At 36.6% G+C, this 9506-nt stretch overlaps 4 non-coding genes across 4 annotated transcripts; all 4 read right to left on the bottom strand.

Annotated features, from left to right (window-relative positions):
- Window positions 1-1445: 1445 nt before the first annotated feature.
- Window positions 1446-1610, bottom strand: LOC141282595 (U1 spliceosomal RNA). The gene has a single exon (XR_012337393.1). It is a non-coding gene; the product is annotated as a U1 spliceosomal RNA (small nuclear RNA).
- A 783-nt stretch (window positions 1611-2393) lies between these two features.
- Window positions 2394-2584, bottom strand: LOC141282635 (U2 spliceosomal RNA). Its single transcript, XR_012337435.1, has one exon. It is a non-coding gene; the product is annotated as a U2 spliceosomal RNA (small nuclear RNA).
- Window positions 2585-8260: 5676 nt separating this feature from the next.
- Window positions 8261-8424, bottom strand: LOC141282600 (U1 spliceosomal RNA). Its single transcript, XR_012337399.1, has one exon. It is a non-coding gene; the product is annotated as a U1 spliceosomal RNA (small nuclear RNA).
- Window positions 8425-9206: 782 nt separating this feature from the next.
- On the bottom strand, window positions 9207-9397 carry LOC141282633 (U2 spliceosomal RNA). The gene has a single exon (XR_012337432.1). It is a non-coding gene; the product is annotated as a U2 spliceosomal RNA (small nuclear RNA).
- Window positions 9398-9506: the final 109 nt, after the last annotated feature.

Raw genomic sequence — 9506 nt, 5'->3', positions numbered from 1 at the left:
CGGCTCCAAAAAGTTTAAACAGTACACATTTCTGTTATTTTAATGTGGCAAATGTGTCAGCTTTAAAAGAAGCATACATTACCTTTTAAAGAGGAAATACCTTTTGCATGAAATACCTTTACTCCCAGCATAAGCAAGCAATTTTCAAAATGCTTTTAAAAGTAAATAGTGATTATTTTACTTGTTTACCTGTTTGTGATTACCATGGAATCCTGTCACCATCATTTTTAAGCTTGTAAAGCAAATAATGAAATATTGACTTAGTAGGAAAAAATATTTTGGAAGTATCGTGATAAATGATGAAGAAAATATTTTGCAAAGTGATGGTTAGCACACGGTTGATGGTACCTATTAAATTCCATCATATTTTTTTATTCCTACTATGGAAGTCAATGGTGACTATCTGCTGTGGGTTTACCATCATTCCTCAAAATACCTTCTTTTGTGTTACTCAGAAAAAAACTAATCCTCGTGTTGTTGTAAGCCTGTATGCATGAGTAAATGATGACAGAATTATCATCATAAATTGAAATATCCCTTTAAACTGTATTTCCCCCCCTTAAACCTAAACTTATTTTCTTACAGCAAGTCATTTAGGTAATCAAGAAAATACTTTACCCGTTGTCTTTGTGAGTTAAACAAATACAGCTACGCTTCCAGGTCTGTCGACGTTGCTGTGGTTTTTCGACAGCTGTAGTATGAAGGGTAGCGAATGAATGAATACATTGCAAAAAATCATTTCTTACTTGTTATTTCGAACTGTTTTAACTATACAAATATCTAGAAAGTCTTAAAATAAGATGCATTTTTTGATGAGCAAAATGCCCTAAGAAAATAAACCTAGCCTTTAGGGAGAAAAAACTCAAAATTTAAGCGAATTTGGGCTTAAAACAAGCAAATAAATCTGCCAAAGGGGTAAGAAACAAATCTAGATATAAACACTTAATTCAAGAAAAATTGTCGTAGCCCATTGGCAGATTTGTTGGCTTGTTTAATGTACATGCATGTACAATATTTCAATGTGTCTTGTATTTATTAGCATTTTGTATTGCCCAACGCTGTCTAGGTTGTTTAACTGTTGTCATTTTCTTATAAAAGCCTTTATAATTTATTAGTTTGGATGATTGCCATTCCCGAGAACCTCTTATATTGGAAGTAAAAGAATCATCTAAGCATTATTTTGTGCTCTTAGACATGTAGCCGTTTGATTGTGGTTCTATTTAATGGCTAGTCTATTCGTTTGGAATGGTCAAACGGCTATTAGATTTTCACTGACAGCCCAAATTAAGCCTTGTTTTAGCCTAGACACATATTCGCTGTCTATTAAAAGTTATGTAGTCGTTGAATAGCCGCTTTTTTGATGACTAATGTATTCTTGGGCCGTGGTTAGACGTCTCTTGGATTTTACGTAAAACGACAAGCGAATCTATTTTTAACACAAAGGTCAGGGGAGAGCGCGAACGCAGTCCCCCACTATCAGAAATTTTGCAGTCGAGATTCCCACATTTGGGGAATTCGCAAAGGGTCAGCCCAACCGGAGTGCAATGGCTGAGCCTCGCCCTGGGTGAACCACCTTCATGATCATGGTGTCTCCCCTGCCAGGTAAGTATGAGCGACACCCTTTGAGGCCAGACGGCCGCATCTTCCTGTGACCGATCACATCGACGGCGCCCCCGGAGGCCGTCCGACTAACATTTCATTTACTGTGTGTGACCAGGTGGAAAGCGCACGAAGCCACGTCTGAGACCAAACATTCTTCGAGATCTACCCTGTTTTTATTCCGTTTCCAGCCCGGTTGAACCGTGTAGAGTGAAATATGTGAAACAATTTAAATCAAATGGATTTAAATTGCGCATTCAAATATATGGTTTCGTTATTACAAAGTAACTTTACGTGGAATAGAAACAAAGAAATGTACAGAGCAATCAAGAAACAACGAAAGCATAGCAATTTTAGAACGTGGATAAATAAAAACACAGGGCTCAATGACTTACCCGTTGTCGTTGTGAGTTAAACAAGTACAGCTATGCTTCCAGGTCTGTCGACGTTGCTGTGGTGTTTCGACAGCTGTAGTATGAAGGGTAGTGAAAAAAGTTTTCAGGTGTTTTTAACATTCCAATCGGTCTCGTTCGCTTTTGTTGCGCCTTCAGCTGTGTCGAGGATGTTTAATTCGTCCTCGTATCACCTCCGCAAACTTGTAAAGAAAATAATTAAATACATTACAAAAACATTTCTTTATCAGCGTGTTCATTTCCACGCAAGCTTTTCGTTAAACCAATAAAGCCAACGAAACCACAGCAATTTTAAAACACACGGATTAGAAAAAACACCGTCTTTCACGCACAAAAGAAGCAAATTCTTTTTTTTATACTTGACTTATTTATCCCCGAGATGGGGAGCGCACCATTCATGGAAACACTGCAATACCATGTTGATGCATGGAGTGGAAGGAGCAAGCTCCGCTTCCATTTCCGAAGGTCAAAAATCCATTTAACATATAGTCCCCGGATAGGAGACGTATCAGACATTAAACTGATAAGAACAGATACTACACTTGATCTTAGCCAAAAGGCCGAGAAGCGAAACCGGAATAGACGCAGCCAAAGGGGGAGCCGGCGAAGGCGCTGGCTTTTGGGGTGGAGGCTAGCGGGCATTTAACTCTATACGTTCTCATTGTATAACCCAGAGGTAGAACGTTGAGCTAGCAAATCAGAAGTTCATGTTTTAATGCAGGATCTGATCCACGCTCATGAGAGAGAGAGAGAGAGAGAGAGAGATAGAGAGAATTTAGAATTTTCAAAAAACCTTTATTACAAATTAAAACATTTTCATAACCTCAAATCAGAAAAAACAAAGAAAAAAATATATATAGTAACGGAAATAACAAAAAAATAAGCCAACATAGGAGCAAAGAACAAATCATCTTCAATAACCAGACACAGAGCTCCTCCATAATACCAAATCAATTCAAAAGAAAGAAGATCATTCATTGCTTTAAAGTATCTAAAACCAATAAGGATTCTAGATTTAACTTATTTTAAAAACTGCTAATGTATCATGGCTTCCAGGTCTGTCAACGTTGCTGTGGTTTTTCGACAGCTGTAATATGAAGGGTAGAGTGAAAAAAAATATTTAAGTGTTTTGAACATCCCAATTTGTTCGTTTACTTAGTATTTTCTTAATGTTTTCGAGTTAAAAAATAATTCTTAAATCGAGATACATTTACTTAATAAGCAAAGTGGCTTAGAATTTAAGTCTTGTTTACTGAAATAAATTCTAAAATGTAATAGGTTAAGGCTTAAAACAAGTAAAAATATCTGCCAGTGGGGTAAGAAAAATAAACCTAAATTGAGTTTATTATTGAATTAAGTTGAAACTAGAATTAAGTTTATTTTTCTTACCCCGCTGGCAGATATTTTTTATTTGTTTTAAATATAAACCTGTTGATTTTTATAATTTATTTCAATTATTACAAAGTATGCGATCTGATTTTTTTAATCGCGGTGTTTCTTTTATTCCTCGTTTCTTTTCCGTGCATTTGCTTTATTTATTTATTTTTGCTTGTTGCATTTAAATGCACATTTGATTTGTTGCCACATTATTCTGTGTTAATGTATTTTTTAACATGTTTATCAACAAAAAGTGCATTATTATAATTAATTATATAGCTGTGAAATATATACAAGAATTCCCAGCAAAAACAAAACGTTTTTATAACAATTTTCTATTACAATACATAATATCTTAAGCCACTTTGCTTACCAAGTAAATGTATCTCCATTTAAGAATTGTCAGATATTCACTAGAAAACAAGACAAAAACAGTAAGTAAGATATTAATTTACTTTTTTCTTTCAAACATAAATTTACAGACGGCTGGAAATTTTTAATAAAATAACTAGACATACCTATTCGGGTCTGCTCCCGTTTGCTGTGATGACGGGGGACTTAGTCCAAAGCACATTTTGAGGAATACTTACACATTTTACTTCTTATTTCTTTGAAATTAATTATGCATACACTATGGATTAAAAATGTCCCGACTGCGAACCTGATAAAACCCAGGTAAAAAGCAAATACAAATAAACCATTTTGATTTAGCAAAAGTTTAAAAATAAATGCACTCCTTGCACACAACAAGCACGTCTAGTTACCATTCATATTTTGCGTGATTTAAGTTTCGTCGCATACATTTTGGAAGGCACACGATAAAAACAAAATAAGGCTTTTAATGTATGCCGACCTCATTCTCCGTTGAGGGCTTATCAATCATAATAAACGCTGTTAACTCTTCTTATTGAATGGTCTAAATCCAATGCTGGTAAAGAAATCAAATGTGCATTTAAACGCAACAAGCAAGCCGTAAAGCAATGGATGCAGGCAAACAAACGAGGAATAGCACATACACCACGATTAGATCATCGGGTCGCATACTTTGGAATTAATAAGAAATAATTATTCAGTCTAAAGAAATAAGATGTAAAATGTATTTCTCCAAATGTGCACACTCATTACAATAAACGGGAGCAGACACGAATAGTTATGTATGTCTCGTTATTTTATTTAAAATTGATAAGCTGTCTAACATATGATATATTTTGATAATACGAAATGCTAAAAAAATAATATAACACCAATCGACAATATCTGTTATTGTTATTTTTACAAGTAAATTCATGTGTAGGAGAAAACAAAGCAGCTGTCAGTCCATACTATATTGAGTGGCCATCGTAGTGGTGCAACCTGAACGATGTTTTCCCTACTTCCGGTCAAAGCCGCCATTTTGTGAAATAGGCATATAGGTGACGCTGGAGCACGCGGCCATTGTCTCTGTTCAACAAAACAAGTGTATATATACACATACGCATATTTTTCCTCAATCAATCACCGAATACAAGGTGCAATTCGATGCCAACTGACCCTTCTCTCTGGTTTCATGTTTGTAAGGAAAATTAAGGGGGAAATTACGATAGCATTTCAGCCAAACATTCATTCGTGCCACGCTGCTTTTCTTTGAACGAAAAAAAACCCTCTGCTCCCCCTACACAATTTCTTCTCCTGTTATTTTATGCTTAAAACAAGCAAATAAATCTGACTACAGGGTAAGAAAAAATTCGTGAACTTTTCCCATAAACACTTAATTCAAGAAAAATTGTCCCACCCCACTGGCCATTTTTTATCCACAATACACATTCGATGTCTGCAGGCACCATTGTCTTTGTTCAACGCAAACAATTCTGTTGCGTTTTTCTTTGAACGAAGTGCTCCGCCTAGATAATTTGACCCATATTCACATGGGTTTGTTTCTCGTTTTTTTTCTTTGAGAACAATCTATATAGCGCCTTCCACAATCGTTTTGGTGTTAGCTTTACGTAAAATAGAAACACAGAAAAGTACTGAGCGATGGAGAGACCACGAACGCGGAACGTATTATGGACCACGGATTGGCAAACAAACTGGCAACCACGCACTAAAGAAGCAAACTCTGATTTTAAACTCACCTTATTTGTCCCCGGAAAGCGCCAGAGTCGATGCACGGAGTGGACGGAACAAGCCTCGCTTCCATAGCCGAAGGTCAAAAATCCATTTAAACGTGTAGTCCCCGGTGTCCACTCGATCTTACCCAAAAAGCCGAGAAGCGATACCGCAATGGCATCCGGAGAAGGCGCTGGCTGTCGGGATGGAGGTTAGCGGGTCAGAGGTCCGGCACTGAAGGTCTGCGTTCATTATTCACCGTGTGCATTTCACTCTATATCCACTTTCTAATGTATAGCACTTGATAAGGATTAACAGTTTAAAAACAGAAATGCAAGACATCAGAAAATACATTTATTTTTTACTTTCATAACATGAGAGGTGTCATACAATAACAAATATGAGCTTTAAAATCACATTCCTAAGTTAAAAATATACATAAAAATAGATATATGGATCATTACACAAATCACTACTCAAAGGAACTATGTTAAATAACTGCTTCAATATTAATTAACAATAACATTTGGCCAAGGCAGTCCTTGTAAATAGACATATAAATAGACAAATAAAATCATGACATATATGCCATAGAGCCTGAGATAGAGAAAAATAATAAGGAATTCTGCTTTTACTACCATCTCAGAAATATTGCCAGAATTAGAGGTTTTGTCTCAAGACAGGACTTAGAGAAACTTGTTCATGCTTTCATCACCAGCAGGGCCGATTATTGCAATGGTCAATGGATTTAAAAAGTACTGTTTCTTGTTTAAAAACCACTTCATGGCTACAATACATGACAGATATGCTAATCGAATATGAAACCGATTACTCGGATCAATAGGATCAGGTCATTTAGAAAAAACAAGGGTTCACTCAAAACAAGGTGCCTCAGCATTCAGTTATTATCAGCTTTCAGAAGAGATCAGATGTGCTTCAACAGTAGACACTTTTAAATCTAGATTAAAAACACATCAGTTTAACTTTGCATTTACTGAATGATTTAAAACAGTACGAATAAAACAGTACAAAAGAATAAAACAGTATGAACCTTACCTGTTATAAAGGGAATGAAGCTTACGGTATGGTGCTTACCTGCAGAAATAAATAAAGTACAATAAGAACACACAGAACTTCAATTTTCAAAATTATTTTAACATTAAATGATGATTATTTTACTGGTTTACCTGTTTGTGATTACCACAGGATCCCGTCACCTGGCTGCGGTCTTCATTTGGTGAACGGTTCTTCACTCATAATTGACCTATACAAGAAATAGAGAAGAATAATAAGCAATTCTGCTTTTACATGTAGATGTGTGCCCCAAGAACACAGACACACCGGCTCCAAAAAGTTTAAACAGTACACATTTCTGTTATTTTAATGTGGCAAATGTGTCAGCTTTAAAAGAAGCATACATTACCTTTTAAAGAGGAAATACCTTTCGCATGAAATACCTTTCCTCCCAACATAAGCAAGCAATTTTCAAAATGCTTTTAAAAGTAAATAGTGATTATTTTACTTGTTTACCTGTTTGTGATTACCATGGAATCCTGTCACCATCATTTTTAAGCTTGTAAAGCAAATAATGAAATATTGACTTAGTAGGAAAAAATATTTTGGAAGTATCGTGATAAATGATGAAGAAAATATTTTGCAAAGTGATGGTTAGCACACGGTTGATGGTACCTATTAAATTCCATCATATTTTTTTATTCCTACTATGGAAGTCAATGGTGACTATCTGCTGTGGGTTTACCATCATTCCTCAAAATACCTTCTTTTGTGTTACTCAGAAAAAAACTAATCCTCGTGTTGTTGTAAGCCTGTATGCATGAGTAAATGATGACAGAATTATCATCATAAATTGAAATATCCCTTTAAACTGTATTTCCCCCCCTTAAACCTAAACTTATTTTCTTACAGCAAGTCATTTAGGTAATCAAGAAAATACTTTACCCGTTGTCTTTGTGAGTTAAACAAATACAGCTACGCTTCCAGGTCTGTCGACGTTGCTGTGGTTTTTCGACAGCTGTAGTATGAAGGGTAGCGAATGAATGAATACATTGCAAAAAATCATTTCTTACTTGTTATTTCGAACTGTTTTAACTATACAAATATCTAGAAAGTCTTAAAATAAGATGCATTTTTTGATGAGCAAAATGCCCTAAGAAAATAAACCTAGCCTTTAGGGAGAAAAAACTCAAAATTTAAGCGAATTTGGGCTTAAAACAAGCAAATAAATCTGCCAAAGGGGTAAGAAACAAATCTAGATATAAACACTTAATTCAAGAAAAATTGTCGTAGCCCATTGGCAGATTTGTTGGCTTGTTTAATGTACATGCATGTACAATATTTCAATTTGTCTTGTATTTATTAGCATTTTGTATTGCCCAACGCTGTCTAGGTTGTTTAACTGTTGTCATTTTCTTATAAAAGCCTTTATAATTTATTAGTTTGGATGATTGCCATTCCCGAGAACCTCTTATATTGGAAGTAAAAGAATCATCTAAGCATTATTTTGTGCTCTTAGACATGTAGCCGTTTGATTGTGGTTCTATTTAATGGCTAGTCTATTCGTTTGGAATGGTCAAACGGCTATTAGATTTTCACTGACAGCCCAAATTAAGCCTTGTTTTAGCCTAGACACATATTCGCTGTCTATTAAAAGTTATGTAGTCGTTGAATAGCCGCTTTTTTGATGACTAATGTATTCTTGGGCCGTGGTTAGACGTCTCTTGGATTTTACGTAAAACGACAAGCGAATCTATTTTTAACACAAAGGTCAGGGGAGAGCGCGAACGCAGTCCCCACTATCAGAAATTTTGCAGTCGAGATTCCCACATTTGGGGAATTCGCAAAGGGTCAGCCCAACCGGAGTGCAATGGCTGAGCCTCGCCCTGGGTGAACCACCTTCATGATCATGGTGTCTCCCCTGCCAGGTAAGTATGAGCGACACCCTTTGAGGCCAGACGGCCGCATCTTCCTGTGACCGATCACATCGACGGCGCCCCCGGAGGCCGTCCGACTAACATTTCATTTACTGTGTGTGACCAGGTGGAAAGCGCACGAAGCCACGTCTGAGACCAAACATTCTTCGAGATCTACCCTGTTTTTATTCCGTTTCCAGCCCGGTTGAACCGTGTAGAGTGAAATATGTGAAACAATTTAAATCAAATGGATTTAAATTGCGCATTCAAATATATGGTTTCGTTATTACAAAGTAACTTTACGTGGAATAGAAACAAAGAAATGTACAGAGCAATCAAGAAACAACGAAAGCATAGCAATTTTAGAACGTGGATAAATAAAAACACAGGGCTCAATGACTTACCCGTTGTCGTTGTGAGTTAAACAAGTACAGCTATGCTTCCAGGTCTGTCGACGTTGCTGTGGTGTTTCGACAGCTGTAGTATGAAGGGTAGTGAAAAAAGTTTTCAGGTGTTTTTAACATTCCAATCGGTCTCGTTCGCTTTTGTTGCGCCTTCAGCTGTGTCGAGGATGTTTAATTCGTCCTCGTATCACCTCCGCAAACTTGTAAAGAAAATAATTAAATACATTACAAAAACATTTCTTTATCAGCGTGTTCATTTCCACGCAAGCTTTTCGTTAAACCAATAAAGCCAACGAAATCACAGCAATTTTAAACACACGGATTAGAAAAAACACCGTCATTCACGCACAAAAGAAGCAAATTCTTTTTTTTATACTTGACTTATTTATCCCCGAGATGGGGAGCGCACCATTCATGGAAACACTGCAATACCATGTTGATGCATGGAGTGGAAGGAGCAAGCTCCGCTTCCATTTCCGAAGGTCAAAAATCCATTTAACATATAGTCCCCGGATAGGAGACGTATCAGACATTAAACTGATAAGAACAGATACTACACTTGATCTTAGCCAAAAGGCCGAGAAGCGATACCGGAATAGACGCAGCCAAAGGGGGAGCCGGCGAAGGCGCTGGCTTTTGGGGTGGAGGCTAGCGGGCATTTAACTCTATACGTTCTCATTGTATAACCCAGAGGTAGA

The sequence above is a fragment of the Paramisgurnus dabryanus genome, chromosome 9 (genome assembly GCF_030506205.2).
Source record: "Paramisgurnus dabryanus chromosome 9, PD_genome_1.1, whole genome shotgun sequence".
In the NCBI taxonomy this organism is placed as follows: domain Eukaryota; kingdom Metazoa; phylum Chordata; class Actinopteri; order Cypriniformes; family Cobitidae; genus Paramisgurnus; species Paramisgurnus dabryanus.
This window is presented reverse-complemented; position numbering and strand designations above follow the sequence as displayed.